The sequence below is a fragment of the Mastigoproctus giganteus genome, chromosome 12 (assembly GCF_048544385.1).
Source record: "Mastigoproctus giganteus isolate SK-2022 chromosome 12, ASM4854438v1, whole genome shotgun sequence".
Taxonomy (NCBI): domain Eukaryota; kingdom Metazoa; phylum Arthropoda; class Arachnida; order Uropygi; family Thelyphonidae; genus Mastigoproctus; species Mastigoproctus giganteus.
In genome coordinates, this window is record NC_143586.1 from 135,908,255 (window position 1) to 135,929,516 (window position 21,262).

General features: G+C 34.6%; 1 protein-coding gene across 2 annotated transcripts in view; it reads left to right on the forward strand.

The window, feature by feature from the left end:
- LOC150077445 (chromatin remodeling regulator CECR2-like) overlaps window positions 1–16,884 on the forward strand; it is a 285,275-nt gene extending 268,391 nt beyond the window's left edge. Inside the window, exon 15 of one of the 2 annotated variants that reach the window (XM_090386312.1) lies at window positions 16,724–16,884. The gene's annotated coding sequence lies outside the window, so the exon portion shown is untranslated. Of the gene's footprint in view, window positions 1–15,448; window positions 15,642–16,723 lie in introns of those variants that run through there. The other variant, XM_090386313.1, reaches the window with a different exon arrangement.
- Window positions 16,885–21,262: the final 4,378 nt, after the last annotated feature.

The following is a 21,262-nucleotide window of genomic DNA, read 5'->3' on the forward strand; positions in this document are numbered from 1 at the left end:
TTCTGTTGATAATATAGCCAAGTTGGTAAGACCTCCTTGTAGAATTGTAGACCATATGAAAGTTTTAATCAACTTAAGTTTCGAAAAACTTCTTTCCCTGGATGCGATAGTTACAGATAGAACCAGAACTGTTCTTTTAGCAATGAATGTATTTTGAAAGTTTATATATCTCTGATTAATTGATAAAAACTGTAACATTCCCAATAGATCTTAATGGAGCCATGCTCAAATGATTGACTTTAATGCTTCCAGTTCTTCGGCAAGCATGAAACCATCGAAATCCTGAAGTTCATTAACACTTAAAATCTTTTCTAGACAAACTATGTTCATGTAATGAAGGCTTTTTTAATTCATGGAAGTTATATAGAAGTCAAATGTTTTCTGATGCATTTTTAGTTTATTAAAGTGGCTGTCCATAGATGCAGTTGCTTTGTCAACAATCTGATTAAAGTAATTAATTCAGATTGCATGTGCATCCAAAATTTGCTCATCCTTACTTTAATTTAAACACATTTGTTTTCTTTTGTGTGCCATCAGTACTGCAATTTTTTATTTATGTAATTAAATTGAAATGAAATTTTGTACCAACCACTGCTACAATGAAATTAAAAATTTTTATTTTCATTGCATAAAGATTCAGCATCACTACTAGCTTGTGGAGCATTGATTTGTTCCACAGTTTCAAAAAGTTCCCCATGAACTTAACCGACCTGATATCTTATTGCTTTAACACTGTCAACCTGACTCTCCCATCTAGTATCACGGAGTGGTTTAACAGACATATTTTAAACAAAAATCCAAAAAGTATTCTATCATTTTGTTGAAGCAGGAGCTAGTACATAAATACGCTGAATGATACCAAAAACCGTCATAGATTCGTGACAAGTTTTTGCTATGTCACAAAGAAGCAGGCTATAGCTATGACAAGCACAGAGGACAAAAAATCCTCTAGGATTTATCTGTAAGAGACTTGCTTGTATGCCCAATCTCTGCCTCTTCATATTGGCACCATTATCGTATCCTTGGCTTCTAATATCTGAAACTTCTAGATCCAATCTTTTTACTCAGCTAGCAAAACTTCAAATATGTGTTCATTAGTACTTTCTTCCACTTCCAGAATATTTGTTAAGTACTCATAAATTCCTGCTGCAACAAATTATTCTCCAACTGAGATGTAGCTAAATTATTAGTGACATCTGTTCCTTGGCTCTAATCCAATGTACAACCAAGTTTCACAGATTTAATTCTGGCTACAGTAGTTTTCCTCATCTTACTGCCCATTATTGATACAAATTCATTTTGGGTACTTTTATCCATGTAGTGTTTATGAATTTCATCTTTGAGTATTCTTACATGATCCTGCATAATGGGATCAAATTTTTCCAATAATTCTAAGAGTCCAAAAAATTTTCCTTTATGTGGGGCCCATGTAGCTTATCTCCTGAACTGCAAAAAGCCATGTTCTGTTTTGCCAAAAACTGCACAATGACCGAGTTGTTCAAAAACATTATGCCAGAGAGTTTTCTCGCTGTTGATTAGTTTTTAGTTTTCTTTATTGATTGTGCTCCTAATTTTAATCTTTGCTAGAGTTAAAACCACTGAATAATTTTTGGCATATTGCCCCTTAGATTTTCCAGTCAAAAAATCCAGTGGATTCCAAAAAAGAAATGGAGTTGTCAAAAAATTTGCAACAAAAGCAAAACATTTGATTTTTTGCTGTTGAATAGACAAGCCACTTTCAGTTGATAACTCCTCCCCATTTGGGCATAACTCTTATAAAACTGTGTTAATTTTTTTCCATTGTCATCTGCCAGAAAATTTGGTTTTTCAACTTTTCTTAGTCCTTTTTTTTTTTTTTTTTTTTTATAATTGACACCTGAATGTCCCTAGTTATAAAATGAGGCCAATGTGTTGGGTCACAAATTTTCTGAACTTATCTTTTCTTTATTTTAAATTTCATTATCGTTAGTACTTTCAGCAGTAGAGGACAATACATGTATATCATCAGAATCAAAATGTTTTTCTTTAGAAGAATCTGTTGCACTGCTATATTCTCTGATTTTTTTTTCATTGTTTGTGGAATCAAAAATGAGTAAATTTGAATGAAGGATCATTACAAATGGAATTCATTTCAGAAGTATCGCCATCAGGAGCTTATTGTTCAGGCAGTTTAGAGATTTGATTGCTTTCCACAATAAACTTGCAAGGAGATCCAGCCAACTTGTTTTGCTGTGCTTCTTTAGTTGCTTTAATTTTTTTTCTTTTCACTACCAATTTTATATTTCCTCCCTGTGTTGCGATCTCTTTTAGGCATATTTCTGAAATTATAATTTTATTTTTAATTATACTGAAATAATTTTTTATAATGTATTAAAAGAAATTAATAAAATAGGGTATAAAAGGCCATATGAAAATTATATATATTACTGCATCGTGGAAACATATCTTACACAAACCTTTTTAATAACTGAATTATTAATTTTAATAAACTTTCTATAATTAATTATCTATTGACTTTATGTAATGAATAATATATTTAAATAATCACCATGGTTGGGCAGATAGAATACTTCTAGAATATTAAATATATTACTTCACTTTAACTAGTTTTCAATGTTTTATATAGTAGAATATGTTTTGATAGTTGTCACATCTGTACAAATCTTTATTGATGTATTCATTAGTTAACTTTACTTTATAGAAATATTTTGATTTCTCAACTGTCACACATTCAGGGCGTTTCAAAAATGGTCAATAATTTAAAGTTGAAAAATACACACTAAAATAAGCAAAAAAAAGTCCCGGTGAACATAGAGCCGCAAATGAACCGTTTTTGAGATAATGCACATTTTCTGTTAAGATCGGCCACTGACCTATGGGAGCACTAGTTTAGCAAAAAGCTGTGAATCCTTTGCTAAGGGTGGTTTTATTTAACATAAGATAATACATTTTTAATTTTTGGTTTCAACGCCACAGGATTTTACAGATGTTACTTGTTACAGGATATTCTTTCTAACACGTCAACGTCAGGGCCTATGCTTCTGGGCCTACCTGCTCATACTCCATGTGCGAAGCACCCATGTTCTCTGGCCGACCGGGCTAGCCGAGTGGGTAAAGTACCTGCCCGGCAACCCAAAGGTCGCGGGTTCGATTCCCGCCTCGGGCTTGGATCAAAGTACTGCAAAAACCTTGGGAGGTGCAATATGGCCACAGAAGCCGATGCGCCAACAACTACCAAATCAAAAAAAAAAAAAAAAAAAAAAAACCATGTTCTCTAAGGCGTTGATGTACCCTGATGAATGTGCACGTGTTGGGCTGCTTTTGGCGGGGAAATGCTTCTTGGTGCAAACGTGCAGCCTTGAGTGCACTGCCATTGGCTTTACCATATATGAAGTGCATGTCCGCATACCCTTCGTTGCTGTAACCTCTTTCCATGTTGACTATCTTTGACAAATACTAGTATGCCTGCTACGTCTCAGAGCATTGAAAGAGGGGAAATGGAGAGAATGAGCATAACCTAACCTAAACAAACAAGTCAGCTTTGGATCCCAACTAGAAATATCTCGAAAACGATTCACTTAAGGACCCATGTTTACTAGGCATTTTTTGCATATTGTAGTCTGTACAGTTCACCTTTAAATTATTGACCATCACCTTTGAAACACCCTGTATATCACTAAGAGATAGAAAAACAAAACAAATGGCCTTTGAAAGTGCAGGGATCACATCACCTTGGCCTAAGTCTGGCCCTGTTAAAATGGATAATTAACTATCACAGGGAGCAATTTTTACTGTTTATTTCTTTTTATTTGCACATGGTCCCCTTAACAGTTTTGTAATATATTAGTCTCTTATTGCATATCATTACTTTGCTTTGCATATAGCAGGTAAGTAACCATGTATTCCTGCTCCTTAGTTTTGCACAACTGCAGCAGTTTTATTTATTCATGGGACTTTTCAAAAATGATCGAGTAAGTCTTTCAAAGAATAGTTCTTTGTAAATGGCTGTGTCATTTTATAAAACATTTTTGTATGAGCAGGAAAACCATGTTGTTCTATGATGAATGTGCAGTAAGTAAAGGCATTAGCTACTCTTCAAGGTTCCAAATTCGTGGTCAGGAAGGACATTAAAAGTTGTGCAATTTTAATCTTCTTTTTACTCCAGCAGTTTTTTATCTATTTATATAACAAATTGTATCAGGTACAAGTTAATTAATGTTAATTATGTGTTAATATTCATTAATTTATGTTAAATTAAGATTAAATTAAATTAACAAAATTAATTTATTAATATTCATTAATGATTTTAATGATTCTTAAATTTTTGACTTTAAACTCCATGATTTCTAAACTGGAATTTTGCCTAATCAAACATTGTTGTTGTTTTTTTTTTTTTTTTTTTTTTTTTCCTTCTTCTCATTGGGGAAGTTATTCACCATCCTCAGTTTGGTCTAAAAACATCATCAGGGCCCTTCTGAAATTGAACCTAAACAGATTTTATTTGAAGAAAACAAAACAGCAGTTGTATGTGATGGTTCTTCTCGATAGGTGCATTTACATGTGTCAAGCAGTTAGCTGTACAAGGACAGTAGTAATGTGTTACATCTCCTCTTGCAAATAATGATGAAAGAAATAATATTCAAAGCAATGGGTGCTGCGTGTATTGCCATCGGGCCAGTCACACGTTCTTATGATTTTTAAAGGCATTTTCTTGTCAGTCTGCCACTAAAAGTTAATTCAAAGGCCATATAGACTGGATTTTCCCCCCTCCCCCCCCCCCCCCCCAGCATTTGTGAAAATCTTAGTCTTTTGATTTGAAGGATGAAAAAGACAATTTATTTTAAAATATTCAAAAAATACAAACAGAATTTTTGATTTCTTTTACTTAATAGACAAATTTATTTCTTTTGACAGAAAAAAAAAGTGGGGGAGGGGGTGGAGGCTGAAATAATTATTTATTGCCACAAAAGGTAGTTTTTTTTTATTTATTTATTTTATTTATTTTTTTTGTTGCTTCACACCTTTCAAAATTCTTTTGCAATTCTGAATAGCATCCTGTTCATCTTTTACACAGTTTTCTATTTCGTGCATCCCTGGTTTCATATTCTTCTAATGAATGTTTACTTACACTGGAAGAATGCTTTGAGGCCATTGTGGTTGCTGACATAAAGCCTAAATGACAGATTTTCTGAATTCAGAAATTTGTTTATCCTTTTTTTTTATACACACACACAGTAGAACCCGGATAAGGAGTTTTCCAAGGGACTGGAGGTTTAAAACTTCTTATGCGGGAAAACTTCTTAGAAGGAAAAATGACCTAAGGGTTAAAGGGGGGGGGGGGAAGTAAACTGCAGCCATTATCAACCCACTACAGGATGGAAGCCTCCTCAATGATTCATGTTGATGAACATGATGAAATGGAAATTTCATCATGTTCATAATCTGCCACGCTGGTCCAGTGCGGGTTGGCAGATTGACCATATTTAGCATTCAGGAGCTTGAACCCCAGTCTACTCAGAGCGTGCACTACTGCACTTCCGCTCCTGACCACTCGGCTACAGAGACCTAAGGGTATGAAATATTAACTACACAAATAAATATGAAAAGATACACATACATAAGTTAAAGATCATTTTGAAGTACTATTTCAGAATTTATGAATGTTTCACTCTGCCTATGGGAAACACTTTTAAACTGAGGATTTCTAATTGCTTAACATTCTGTTCAACTCCTTACCAAATACTCATTACCAAGTTGGAAGCATGAGTTCCTTTGGAGTTCCAACATACCTTAAAAGGTGACAATTACAATAAGCTAGAGCAACAATCCACCAAGTACACGGAACCCTCTTATAATACGGTAGTATGGTTCCTACAAAATCTTGTGTAATATGAAACCGTGTTATACGGGACTAAGAACTAGTACAAAAAGTGGGAGTTACATTCCAAAAGCTATTTTTTTTTTTTTTTTATAACTATCAGAAACTTAATTTTTATAATAGTAATAACTAACTATTTTAACTGTTTTTACAATAGTAGTAACTTAAATAGTAATAACTGAACAAACCTCTTACCTTACATTTTCTTTCTCTTCATCACTGTTAAGCACAATCAAAAGAGAACATTTTGTCTGTTGCAGAATATCTTCATCTTCTGAACTTTCTTTTGCAGCATCTAGATTCCATGTATCTTTTGCTCTCTTTAAAAAATCAGTGATCTGAGTTTGTTTGCTTTTGCATGATAGATCTTTGTAAATTTCTTGATATGGTGCTAAACATTTTTGAAGTTCCCTTTTGAACTTTGTGCTCCTTTCAGTCAAAGGATCTGCATTCAAAAAATAAGATCCTAATTGCTCGGCCAAGTTTGTCTTCCCAAATGCTTTTCAGTGTAAAATTTGGAACTTCAGAATTTTCAACTGCCCCATCATCCTCTGAATTGATTTGGTTTACCTCCGATGCCATTTCCACCATATCTGCTTCGCCAGCCTCTTTTCTACCAGTAATTCTTGAATGTCTTCAGTGGTCATATCAAAACCTTCCCCTCCTACAGTCCTAGCAAGTTCTACTATCGCACCAATTCAGTTTTCTACCGATTCGACCATATTTCCTGAATGAACTGATTCTGGCCATACATTTTTCCAACACTCGTTTAATGGTGACAGTTTTACTTCTTTGAGTCATAAAGCTATGATTCCGATACTGACCACAATTGAAAAATGTTTCCATGCCTTCATCACTTCAACAGATTCGGAATCAGTTTTTTCCAAAATCCATTGTAATGATTTTCTGATGTAATGAGTTTTAAAGGTAGATATAATGCCTTGATCTAATGGCTGAATTAAAGAAGTTGTATTAGATGGTAGGAACATTACTTCAACATTTAGAAGACTTAAACCTTTTGGATGGCATGGCATGTTATCCAATAGAAATAAAACTTTGAAATCTAGATTTTTCTGCTTTAATAAATAACAAACATGGCTCACACACATTGCAACAAACACGCTATGCTCAAGTGAGATACAGAGTAATGAGTTTCTGAAAATTTATTTCTGTTTTATATGATTGAATGTTTCGTGGAAGGGGAACACATTTCACCATAATAACGTGAAAACCCAGAATACCAGCTATTGAAACTATCGCAAATGCAACAAGATCGAGTTTACTACATGATTATAATTGATTACATTAACAGAAAAGCCCAATAAACCGGAAACTGCTAATTGTTTTATGGTAGTGATCTCCAGAAATGTGCTTTAGAAAAATACCATGACGGCAATAATGACTAGTGAGTCAACAGCGAGGATTCACAAAAAGGAATGGAAACGTTGAAAAATTACATCCAACATATAATAGCGGGGTTTTCCCAGCACAAAAGCTCAAAAGTACCATGTTATGCCAGGTTTCCCGCAATTCTCTAACCTTGTTAGAGCGAAACCATGTTATATAAGTACAGTGTTGTGCAAGGATCGGCGCAATTTATCAATCGTGTTAGAGCAAAACTGTGTTGTAGAAGTACAGTGTTATATAGGGGTTATGTTCTCAACAATGAAATTAGTTTGTTTAAACAATGATTTATTTATTGAAAGAAATGAAAACGTAGCCTGTAAAATCAAGCAAATTATAATAATAAAGAAATTAATTTGACTTACAAATTTTAAACAATGTTTATTCTTCATCATAGACTAAATGCACACTCGTTGATTGCTCATTATTGGCTAGGCACTTGGTTTGTTGCACAAGGAGTCATCTTCAGAAATGCTTCAAGAGGCGTTCATTTCCAAGATAATCTCTTTTCTTTATAAACTTCAATAGATGCATAAGCATTTTTTAACGGAACGCACAAATTGCAACTAACACGATTTACGCAGATTAACAAGTTTATGAAGCATAAAAAAAAGAGAAAGAAATGAAGAGAAGATTCTGAAAATTTATTTGTTTTTTATATGATTGAAGGTTTCAGTAAAGGGGAAACATATTTCACCATAATAAAGTAAAAAACCAAGCAATTCCAGCTATCAGTATTTTCGCAAATGCAAGATCGAGTTTACTACCCATTTATAATTGCTTGCAGTAACAGAAAAGCTCAATAAACCGGAAAGTGCAAATTGTTTTTATTGTTTTATGGTCGGGACTTCTAGGAATGTGCTTTAGAAAAATATCACAAAGGCGTTCAAAATTGGTTCTTATAACAGAACATATGATAACGATGACAGTGTAGTGCATTTTGGTGATTTTAATTGGTAAATAATACAATTTCTACTATAAGAATGACCTTTTAGAGAGTTTTATATAGAAAAATTAACTTCCGAGGTCGTGGAATGAATTACCAAAAAAACAGTGTGTTATTGGGTTCACATTACGATATTTTCATGATACGATGGTGTCTCTGGTTAATATCGTAAAGCGGGGTACACTGTATTGTATAGCTATGTGCATGGTATGAAATGCAGTATTTATGAATGTTTAACATTCATTTTTTGCAATTAATGTTCATATTTTCAATTCTGTTGATATTTGATACTTTGAAAAAAAAAACTCGTAAACCCAGGAACTCGTAAAGCGAGAACTGCCTGTATCGATGAAAACAATTGCAATATGTCACTTCCATTATATCAAAATATTTATACTAAAAAGGTTTTAGTGCTGAAAGCCTCAGAATACGGGAAATTCATTAATGCCAAGTATCGTTTCATTCGTAATAAACTAACAAAGTAGTTTAAATGGCATCATTTTTGTTACATCTCATATTGTGAATGCCTTCCAAATGAATTGTCCTGATATTGAACTACCTTGAATAAGCAGCACTTTGACAGTGGATTCTCTGCGAATACCACCACCCCTGGGTGGTGGTATCCACATAACATTAGTCTTATCCATTGGCAAATCATTGCTTATTGGAGGTAGTACAATATCAGACAACTCGTTGTGAAGGCATTCACAATATGAGATACATGTATATCAAAAATGATGCCATTTCACCTACTTCGATGGTTTACTACAAACTAAAATGATGCTTGGCACTAACTTATTCAATTACCAAAATGTTTATATTGTTTAATTTTAAAAATAAAGAATTTTTATATTTTAAAAAACGACGTATTAAGTGGGAAAACGTCATTATAATAATACTCTGTGTATTCTTTATCACGAACTTTTTATGTGGGAAAATATTTTACACGGGAAACTTCTTACGCAGGAAAATAATACATTACAATATACCAAGTTTAAATTGGGACTTAAGAAACCAAACCTAGTACAGGGGAAAACTTCTTATGCAGGAATTTTTTATACGGGTTCTACTGTATTTCTTTATAGCTTACAAGGGCATTTACAACAGCAGTATTTAGGAGAAATGCAAATGGAACTTTAATGATACCATCTGATTGTTTTTTTTAAGAGGTGAGAAGTAGCTAACCACTTGATGTGAAATGTCTATACCTTGTTTTGTAGAATTATAGGAGAGAATCATTTTTGGTTTCTTTATTTCTTCATTGTCGCAATTATTCTTTCCAGTGCCTGTTACCTTCATATCACGTTCTGTTGAAAGCATAAGCACTCCCCATTTGTCTTTCCATTTTGCCACAACTATTCCATCATTTTCTTCAAAGCATTTTATTTCACCTTTTTTCAATTTTGCTGTCATCAGATCTTTTCGGTTACATTTTCGATTTTTGCAGAGTATTCCCAGAAGGTGCATTTGCTTTATGAGTAGTGCTTTTGCAAGAGAGATTGTGAAATTGTCTGTGGTAAGTTTCCCCTTTGTTCAAATATTTTTCTGCAAGATCCAATACTATTTGAGTACTGTGTAAAGCTGACAGAGTTAGTTGGCCTTGTTCTTCAGATTCTGCTTTCCCACTATACACATGGAAAGTGTATATATATAACTGCTTGGATCGCATAACTTATTATTTTCAAGCCATACTTGTGCGTCTTACCAGGATTATACTGTCGGAATATGAGGCAACCACGCCAGGGAATCATTGTTTCATCCCCTGGAATCTTGGCTGCAGCGAAATTTCTTTCAAGCTTTGATGACAAGTCCCTGACCCAGTTTAATCATGTGGTTCCTGTTAACTAGCTGTCAGTAAAATGTATGAATTTCAGCAACAGCTGAAATCAATTTTGCCCTATACATAACCTTAGGAACAAAATTAATTTTTGTAGAATTGGTTTTTATTCTAGTAAAGGGCAATTTTTGGATATTCTATAATTCCCATTTACATGACAATTCCCAAAAATTTCTTTATTTTTGCTATATCTGTATTTTTCCATTCCTATATATAGAATTTTCTATATACAGGAATGGAAGTCTGTGAAGCTATGAAACTTTCTGGGCATTGGCATTTGTCTGCTCAACAAGAAAATCACACATCATCAGATTGAATATATCAGTTGACTAGGGCAAGAATGGAGTGTCTGTAAAGAGAACCTTTATGGTATGAGCAGTCAACTCTTTCTGCCAAGTTCTGGATGGCAGTGCTGTACTCTCACTATTTCAAGCTTCACTTTGGATGAAAAGATCCAGTTGATTATCATTGCCTAGTGTAGCTGAGTCAGCAGAGCTTTAATGTGATGCCTTATACTCATCTGAGCTAGAGTTAATGGATATGTCACTGTCTTTACCTACGTGTTTGCCCATAAAACATTCTAGGTGTAAGCGAAGCCTTTTTTCTTTTGACTAGTTTTTACTACTGTATTTATTTATTGTTTATTTATTACTCATTATTTTATGATACTGAATTTCAATAATATTTTTATCTGCAAAAAAAAAAAAAATAATGCTGAAAAGAAAAAAAAAAATAGCAGTTAATGATAATGACAAACATTTGTAATGATATAACTTGTGTCTGCTGGTGGTTCACGCAGCACTTAATAAGGAAATATTACATTACTACAGTAGTGTGTGGCATGCCTGCAGACACGGCATGAAACACAAACTTGAAAGTGTAAGCTTGTAATCCTCATATATGATAAAAATAAATAAATCTTAGTAAAGCTAAAATATTGATATTATTCATATTAACAGTTCCACAGGAATCATTACATTTATTACATTGTGGCAACCAACATGTTAAAAAAAATAAATTCTGGTGTGGAAAGCAACAATTCCCTGAAATAGAAGATTATGAAAAAAAACAAATACATAGTAATAAATTCATTGTCAGGAAATAAATTAAAGGGATACGTGAAACTGAAATGGATATTTTGGTGCTTAACTTTGTGATTTTACTGTTTGCTTTAAAGATAAGCCATCGGTCTTCAATAACACTGTATGGCTGCTGCTGCTGCTATTTCCAAATGAAAGGCAACAATGTAACTAATAAGAACAATGACAGATTCAGATCATTTTAATTGTATAGTGAAATAGCAAATAAACGTCACAAATAATTTACAACATTCTACATTGTTTCTTTGAAAGACTGTAGGCGGCGTAGTTTTGAAAGAGCGAAAACACGTGCTTTAAATGTTATTTATGAATTCATTGTGGCTGTGTCAAACTATAAGCTTTGTAACCTACATAATAAATCAGAACAAATATTCTTTAGACTAACATGTTAATTTAAGTGCATAAATTATGTATTCTCCCTCTGAGACCATTTGAATTGTCAGTGGGTGTTTTGTACACTTTTGCTTTAATAAAGCCCCAAAAGACCAAAAGAAAAAGATTATAGGAGAAGAATGTGGTTGCCAAGACATTTCAACCCAGTATTTTATGCATTGGCCTTTAAATATGCATTGTACCCATTGTTGTATAGCTACAGTTTTGTGCAGAGGGCCCTTCATACAGGACCCGAAGAAGTTAAGCTTCAGTGATTACGGAACTTTTTAACCAATCAAATACATTAATGCAAAATAATTTGCAGTATTTCGCTTCAATCGGCATGTGTCCAGAAAAACTGGACCAATGATTTCATCCCCAGATATGCCTCACCACACATTGACGGACCATCTCTCCTGATGGCAAGTATTTCCACCTTTTCAGATGGCAAAACAGCAACAAAAATTGTGCCTGTTGGTGAAGCCATAATGAGCAAAAGTTGCTTCATTGGTCCACAGAATACTGCTGAGGCAACTGTGATTTTCTTCCATCTTGGTTAACAGAAAATTACAAAACTCCCATGAGTTTTTTTTTTTTTTTTTATCATCGCTGCCTTGACTATTATGTTCTGGTTGAGGGAGATAGTTTTATTGGGAGACACTATTGTCAGGGAAATGGGTAACATTTTTTGTAATAAAGATAGTTGCATAAATTATGCACCTATCTTTATTACAAAGAACCAGGGTATGTTTGCTAGGACCAACAATTAATGATGTCACCAATAGATTGTCAGATTTTAAGGGAGATAAAGAGACATTATTATTTATGTAGGGACTAATAATATTTAAATGAATATGACCTGACAATTTATTGGTTAAATATAGGGCCATACTGAAAAATGCTGCGAGTTAGATCAGAATATGTGTCTACAATTTTGTCAAGACACGATAGGTAGGATTATATGCTGAAAGCCTTGTGGATAAATTCAAGACTTGGAGATTCTGCAAGCTGGAGATTCGCCCATAGATAAAGGCCATTCTAAAAGTCATGTCAGTGACTACAGACTTCTTGAAAATTCTGTTCTGGTTGAGGGAGATTTAGCTGTATTGGAAGACACTATCGTTAAGGAAGTGTCTTCCAATAGTTAAGGGAGATAAAGAGAGTAATTATTATTATTCATGTAGGAACCAACAATATTAAACGAACATCTGCCAGTTTATTTGTTAAATATAGGACAGGTTAGTCTGAGTTCAGTGGTAGGGAAAATCATGGAGGCAGTAATTAAGCATGTAATCCAAGGACATTTAGATAGAAATGGCATTCTGAAAGGAACACAACACGGTTTTTAAGAGGAAACCATGTTGAGCTATCTTGGCTATCCTGGTAAGTTATTTTGACACAATTACTCATGAGTTGGATGTAGGGAACAATTTCAACATAGTTTATTTGGATTTTAGCAAAGCATTTGACTCCATGCCTCACGAAAGGTTATTGCATAAACTCGGAAATTTTGGGATTAGTGTAAAGATTCTAAGATGTATTGCAGGTTGGCTGCAGGGCAGAAGTCAGAGGGTTGTGAATAATGGATATTCTTCACAACCTGAATAATGGATATTATTCAGGTTGTGAATAATAGAATCTCCAAAGACCTTGTTTCTAATTTCACTGCTCCATTCGTTCCAAACGAATGGATGGGTGAAATGGGGGCAGGTTTTTTTTTTTTTTGGCTGATAAGCTTGTTTTCGTGCATCGTATGCCTCTACTAATGCTAATTTTCATAAATGACTTTGCAGAAGGGATGGAGGACATAGTGTCAAAATTTGCATTTGATGTAAAGATTGAGAGATTCGATAATAATCAGTGCCAAGCGGCACTCCTTCAGGCTGACTTGAACAGGTTTTAAGAATGGTCAGAAAATTGGCACTTTGTTTTAATGCAGCAAAACGCAGGATCTTACACTTGGGGAATAACAACTGAAAAGTAACTTGTACACTTAGTGGGGTTGAATTAAAAACAGTAGAGGGAGAAAGGGCTCTGTGTGTTATATTTCAGGCAGTTATGAATTTCTGTAAGCAGTATAAGCTGGCTGCCAGGAAAGCTCATGGTGTCCTATTGCATTTGGAATACTGTCACAAGTATGGAGACCTCATCTGACAAAAGACACTGAGCTTGAAAAGGGCCAGAGACAGGCAACTCACATGGTGAGATTGGCAAAAGGGGTAACCATACCAGGTAAGGCTTCGATTGTGTGGGCTACAGAGCTTGGCAGCCAGGCACCTTAGAAAGGACGTTATTGAGGTTTATAGGGCTCTCAGTGGGGTTAGTAAAATGAGTGAAGGTGGCCATAAATTCAAATTAAAGTGGAAGAGATTTAGACTAGGTTGTAGGAAGTTTTTTTTTTTTTTTTTAGCTAACGTGTTTGGTTTCTGAATGAGTTGTCTTCGTAGGAAATTGAGGCTGATGGTTTTATGAAATTCAAAGGTCAAGTGGTTAGTTACCTACTTGAGGAAGGAAGAGCATAATTTGTATTTTCTTATCTACTTTTTTTTGACCAGTGCAATAAAAGTCCATGGCTTCCTTGAACTATATGGCAAATACTTATACTAATTACTTTCATGCAAATCTTGTTGCAAAAACAACTGATAGGGATGCAGTTTGTTCTTTCAAAGGATCTTCCAAATTTGTGTATGCTTGATCCCACGTGCAGCAGAAACTTCCTAGACACTGCTAGCTGGACAGAACAGAAAAGAAGCCACAGTATTGTCTTCGTGAACATGTTCCAAATTCTGTATAGATTTATATCCTTTTTTTATGCATCATGCTTCCAGTTAGCACAAAGCAATTCACATGCATAATTGTGGTATGTGATATTTGCAGTCTGTGAGGATGTCTCGGAAAATAATCTTGGATGCTCTAGCATTTTTGCTGCATCTCCATACAATAATATCTCTTCTGGAAAACATGCTTTCATATGATTTTACAACTTCTTGGCGTATATTTGAAAGCATATGCTTTCAAATATACGCCAAGAAGTTGTACTTCTAATGAATTTTGCTGCACTTTTCATTCAGTTTATGTAGCTTGACCAATGCTGTGATATGTAAATTTCTGCTTCTGTCATGCATGCATATTCTGGATTTTACTGTGCCAATTGAAGGGTCAATCTGTGTCCATATCAGATAAAATTCTGCACTGCAAGGTATTTGTCATTCCTGGTAGACCAGCAAGAACTTGGTAATTCATTCATGGTACTTTGAAACCTACAAACCCCATATTTAAATGAGATGTTTGCTCATTATTGTATACTGTTGTTTATCATCGTTCTTCTCTTTCTTGGTGATTCCCTTCTGCTTTTGACTCTCTCTCTCTCTCTCTCAGGGTTACTCGGGAACTTTTTTTTTTTCCTGGTGCAGCATAAGCCTCAGGCTTCCTTGCATCATATGAATATTAATAATAATAGTAATACTTGCTTTCAAAACTATACTGTCTGTATCAGTTAGATTATTACTTGATGTGCCAGTCGTTCCTACAAACACCGTAGAATGTTGTAAATTATTTTTGTGTAGCTGCTATTTTGCCATAAGATTAAAATTATTTGACTCTGCCATTGTTATTAGTTACATTGTTACCTTCCATTTGTGGAAATAATAGCAGCAGCCATGCAGTGTTGTTCAACGTTAGTGATAACTTATCTGCGATAAAAAAAACAGCTAAATTCGCAAAGTTAGGCACCGAAATATCCATTTCCATTTAAATTATCACCCCTCCCCTTTTTTCTTCCCTGACAATAACTTTATTATTGCACATTGTTCTTTTTATCTTAGACTTCTATTTTGGCAAATTGCTGCTTTCCACCCCAAAACTTATTGCTTTAAAATAATTGTTTTGAATGTTATTTCTTTTGTCATTAGTTGCAAGAGGAGACTTGACACAGGTAAACGCACCTGCAGAAAAGGTCCAAAGATGGGCAAGACAAAAGACTTCAATTATGTGGGCTTATAGAGCTTGACAACCTTTGAGAGCATCTGATTGAAGTCTGTCAATCAGGTTTTTTGAACAACCATAATCTTTACCAAATGATATCACATAGTGAATATTGCTTTACCCAGTTGGCATCACAATTGAGGTACTAGTAGTAGCAGCAATTCCATTATTATTCAATGTGATTATAGAAATGGTTAAAATTATATAAGAAAGGGTTGGGGGGGGGGAATCAAAGTTATATATGCCAAGAATTTGACCTTGCACCATCTTTATGCCAAATAATGAAGAGGGAAAAATAGTATTCTAAGTGCAGAATTGAAAAGCAGAGGTGGTACAAATAAGAAAATGAACATTAAAGCTTCTATAAATGATGAACTGGAGGATGTTGATTCAATGGTTTAAAAAAATATATCCTGCAAACTTCATTGAAATGATAATCAGAGAAGGTAAATCACAGGTAGCCCTGAAATTAGGAATTAATCAGGTTTAGTAAAAACACTTTTATGATGCGAAGATGAAGTATTTAATTAGTTTACTGGAGTGAAAGGACAGTCATTACAACAGCCCCAACAACCAAATAAATTGGCCACGTTTCAGGTTTCTGTGTTGAAATCCATTTTGAAACCTGGATTTTTGGTTTAGGATAAGTTTATAATTCTACCATGGCAGAGCAAAGGTATCTCCTGTGCTGCAGGGGGTACTAAGCTATGCCTCAGAGAGAACCTTTTAGGTCAGGTTCTCTCCAGTGGCATAGCTTGGTATCTTCTGCAGCACAATTTGCTCTTCCATGGTAGAGTTATAAAAGGCAGATATCTATTGGTGGTATTTTTTTTTTTTTTTTTTTTTCCCAGCTATGCCACCAGAGATTTTGTTAAAATCTCTGGTGGCATAGCTTCATATTTCCTGCAGCATAGTTTGGTTTTCTCTGGTAGAGTTATAAACTTATTCTAAACCAAAAACCCAGGCATTATTTCAACACAGAAATTTGAAATGTAGCAGTCGTTGGGACTATTGGAGTCTATTGTAATAATTGTCCTCTCAATCTAATAAACTAATTAAATACTTCATGTGTTAAGTCTTTACTAAATCTGCCTAGTAGTAGCTCCATGTAATGTCCTTCTCGAGTTTAATTAGGAACTAATCATTTTCAAACTTCCAAACATGGAAAAGTTAAAAAAACAATTTTTTTATCTCCCATACAGATACCCAGGGACCAAAGAAGTTTACATCTTTGTCGTAATTGCTTATGGCTGTTTATAAACCAGTGTCAATTAACAATTAGCCATGTATTTTTTCTAGCAGTGTACGTGCAAGAATGCACAATTTGCACATTAGGCTAGCCAGTTCATTCAGAAGCATCATGGGTTTTTCATACAAAAATCTAGTAATAATTGATTATGCAATTGTATTTATTGGTACAGAATATTTTCTTATATAAAGATAAATTATTTTATCCTAAGTATATACAATAATAGGTCTTATAACAAGTTGAATATTTTCTTGATATAATTTTGCTTAAATTACAGCTCCATTTAATGTAAGAAAAATCCCCAGAAACTAATTAAATAGAGTCATTGTATATAAATGAATAAATTTATTTATATACACTTATTCCCAAGATGGCAAATGCCAAAAAAATTATATATTTGTTGCTACTGCATATTTGTTAACTTAATTATTAAGAACAGCCAGATTTTCAGTCCATCATTCATAACTGGCTGTGAGTCTTCAACATCCCTTCTCGTAGTCATGCATGCTTGCCACGTTGCTGGCCACAACCTGTGGCCAGCAATGATCCGGCATGATATATATGATATTATAAAAATGTATAATATCTGAAACAAGGTAGTTACTACTCTATTACTAATTTTCCCTTGTGTTTGAGGGCAAACTAGTAGGTAAGAAATTTAATTTTTAATTATATTAGTATTTCTTTATCAAAATCTTTTGTGTGTAAAGTTTTTGAGAGTTATGTAGAAGTCCCAGCATATTTAAGCTTGGCTGTGATATAAAATCATACACCTGTATATGGTTTCTTGAGTTTTTAATAAAGAAACTATGGGAAAAAAATTACTTCTGAATATTGCTGAATGAACAGAATAGTTTTAGGATGCAAAAGAGCTTAAAAACATGGAGATCAAAATGATACCCACATGACTAACAAGCGTAAAAATTATGGTAGAATACATAGTTTAGCTTGTGTGTGATGATTATAGAAAGATGTATACTGTATTCTCCCTCTGATTAAGAAGGCTCATTTAACCCTTGTATTCACCTATCGAGAAGCAGAATTAAATATAATTACTAAGGTATGTAAATGGTGAGACAAACATAGATAACTGTTCAGTCTTCATCAGAGCAGCACACTGCAATAATGCTTCATCTTAGAATTTTTGTGAACAAAAAACATATATACTATTGATATTTCTAGAACTACCACGATCCAGTGTAGTGCATGAGATGCACAATGCTTTTTGTGGTTTTCAAAACTGAATGCCACACAGTGTAATGGAACAATTCAGTCTGACCATGTTCTGAAAGGAAATAGGTTGTTCTGTTTATGAGCTAACATTATTTGTTTGCACTCCCCTCCCACATCCAAACTGTGCATGCATGCATTTGTACATACCATGTATCCCTACATACATAGTAGGTGCATGTGTACATACTACATATGTAAGGATCCAAGGATATCTTGACATTTTTATTTTGATCCACCATCATGAAACATAGCAGCAAACAGATTTGTAACAACCACTCTTTCAGAATTAATGTACAGTCTGATGCAAATCAATTTTTCAATATTTGGGAAGGATCTAAGGATAATTAATTGGAAGAGGGGATCTACATGATTATTCATCATTGTGAGATAATTAACTGAGACTACACTATTTTATCACATGGTACTTTTAAGTAATTTATTATTGAAATGCTACGGTGTGAATGATTAAAAACACCTCAATGCCAAACACTTAAGCAAATTTAGCTATATTTCAGGAACTCATTGTTTCTTGTCTTCATGCCTGTGGGGTTACAACATTGGTTTGAGGTACACTTTTCTAGAGTTTCACAAAATTCTATTAATCTAATTATATCAAATAATTCAAGTTGTAGAAGTTACTGATGGGTTTACAGTCACTTAGTTTCATCTTTGGGCTACAGAATAATTCTTAATGGGTAACTTGATAACATTTACAATATATATAGTATGTAATATCCAATTTACAACAAATTAAAACATTTTTACAAAGATCATTATTATATCATAAGTAATTAATTCATTCATTGATATATACAATTTAGCTAGAATTCTTATAGTTCCTCTCCTAAATTATGTTTGAAAAGCTTTACCTGTTAATGCAAATCCTGTAGGAAATTTTCTGGGAAGTACTGGAAGGGGTTATATGTATAGGTAGTGCTGATTTTTGGTGTAGCCAATGAAAATTTTTTATGAGATGGTTTATCTATTGATTTAGTTTAGGGTTGTTGGAATCTTCTTTTTATTGTGATCTTTTGCAGTATTTCTGCTTGGAATAGATTATAATAGGTGCTGTTGAAGGTGAATCCTTGTTTCTTGTTTATTATTACTGAACTGAAACATTGTATTGTGGAGTTATGAGTCTCTGGGTATTCTGAAGTTCTCTCTCAAAAAAAAAAAAAAAAAGGTGTTGGTAATTTCCCAAATGCCTCTTCATGAAAGGATGTGGGTTGCCATCTTGGGTGTCTTTCTTGTGTTCTTTCTTCTATATGATTCCCCAATGTAGGTTGAGTTGCAGGAGCACTGAACATAGTATATCAGGCCTCTGGGGTTAGATGGTTGATGTTGATTCTTGGAAAGATTCTGTTTTAGGGATTGAGTTCCTTCACAGAATTGTAGGTATGTTATAGGTTTATGATGAGCTGGTTTTTCTTCTGCAGGAGTGTAGCTATTGTTGCATGTTATGTTGATGATTTGGTCTACTAATATGGGAAGATATCAGTTCTTCAGAGCGATTTCTTGTTGAAGTAATTCTAGTTGGCTGCAAATTCTTAGGGCTCTCTTAACGTAGGTCCTGATAGCTATTTTGGTTGAGAAGCTATGTGAAAACCTCAAGTTTAGGATGCATCATGTATCTGTGGGCTTCCTATATATTGTCTTATCGATTATATGGGGTTCTTGAGATGAGGATATCCAGGAATGGGAATTATTTGTCTTCCATTTCCATCTTAAATTTGATTTTGTGATGGAAGAAGTTGGAGAGGAGTTCTATGCTTTGGTTCCAAACAAGAAAGATGTCACATGTGTATCTGATCTGCATTTTCAGTTTTTAGCATTAGCATTAGTAGAGGCATTTGATGCAAGAAAGCAAGCTTATGCAGCATCAGCCAAAAAAAAAAAAAAAAAAAAAAAGTAACATAAATAAATAAAAATAACAACTTCCACTTCACCCCTCTGTTCGTTCGAAATACCTGTCCAGCTGAGCCTTAAACTTATTTAGGCTATCAACTTCCACGACAAGGGATGGAAGTCTGTTCCAGCCACCAACCACCCACTGGCTAAAGGCAAATTTCCGCACATCTATCCTACATCTGTCTTTCCTCAATTTGAATTTATGCCCTCTCAGGTGATTTTTCTGAGCTAGAGGAAGAATCCCATCAGCATTGAGCATGCTCAAACCATTCAAGGCTTTGTACACCTCTATCAGATCACCCCGCTGGTGCCTAGTTTCCAGACACTGTAATTTGCAAAACTTAAGCCTTTCTTCGTAAGAGAACCCCTTTGTCCCATTCACCAATCTAGTTGCCCTTCTCTGTACTCTTTCCAGCAGCTCTACATCCTTCCTGAAATGAGGCCTCCAGGCCTGTATACAGTACTCTAGGTGTGGCCTGACCATTGCCTTATACAAGGGAATAATCACCTCCTTATCCCTGCTAGAAAAATTCCTATATATCATTGACAATACACCATGAGCTACTCTTGCAGCTCGTCTGCACTGCTCAGAGAACTTCATATCTGCCTGCACCACCACCCCCAGGTCCCTTTCATTCTCTACCACTGTCAGTGTAGTACCACAGAGTTGATACGCTGCTCTGGGGTTGCTGTTTCCCATATGTAGTACTTTACATTTGTCAATGTTAAACTTCATTTGCCACCTCGAAGCCCATCTGCTCAACCTTTCCAAATCCTGTTGCAGCAGCATAGTGTCAGTAGTGTCCTTGACAACCCTGCCAACCTTCGTATCGTCTGCAAACTTGGACATTAAGCCTGATATACCATCATCAATATCATTTATAAATACAGAAAACAATAAAGGCCCCAATACTGAACCCTGAGGGACTCCACTAATAACATTAGTCCACGATGAGCAGTGTCCATTGATTACCACTCTCTGTCTTCTCCCCCTCAACCACCCCTTTATCCATAGCAGCAACTTGCCTCCAATGCCACACTGCTCCAATTTGTGCAGCAGTCTTCCATGTGCAACAGTATCAAAAGCCTTTCTAAGATCCAAGTATATAATATCAAAGTTATTCCCTGCATCCAGTTCTTTTGTGACTGCATCATAGTATCCAATCAAATTGGTCAGGCAAGACTTCCCCTTAACAAAACCATGCTGTGTCCTAGCTATAACTGAAGTCTTGTCTAGATGATCCTGCAGTGCTTCTTTCACCAGTGCCTCCATTAATTTTCCGGGAACAGAAGTTAAACTCACAGGTCTATAATTACTTGTGTCAGCCTTTGATCCCCCTTTGTGAATTGG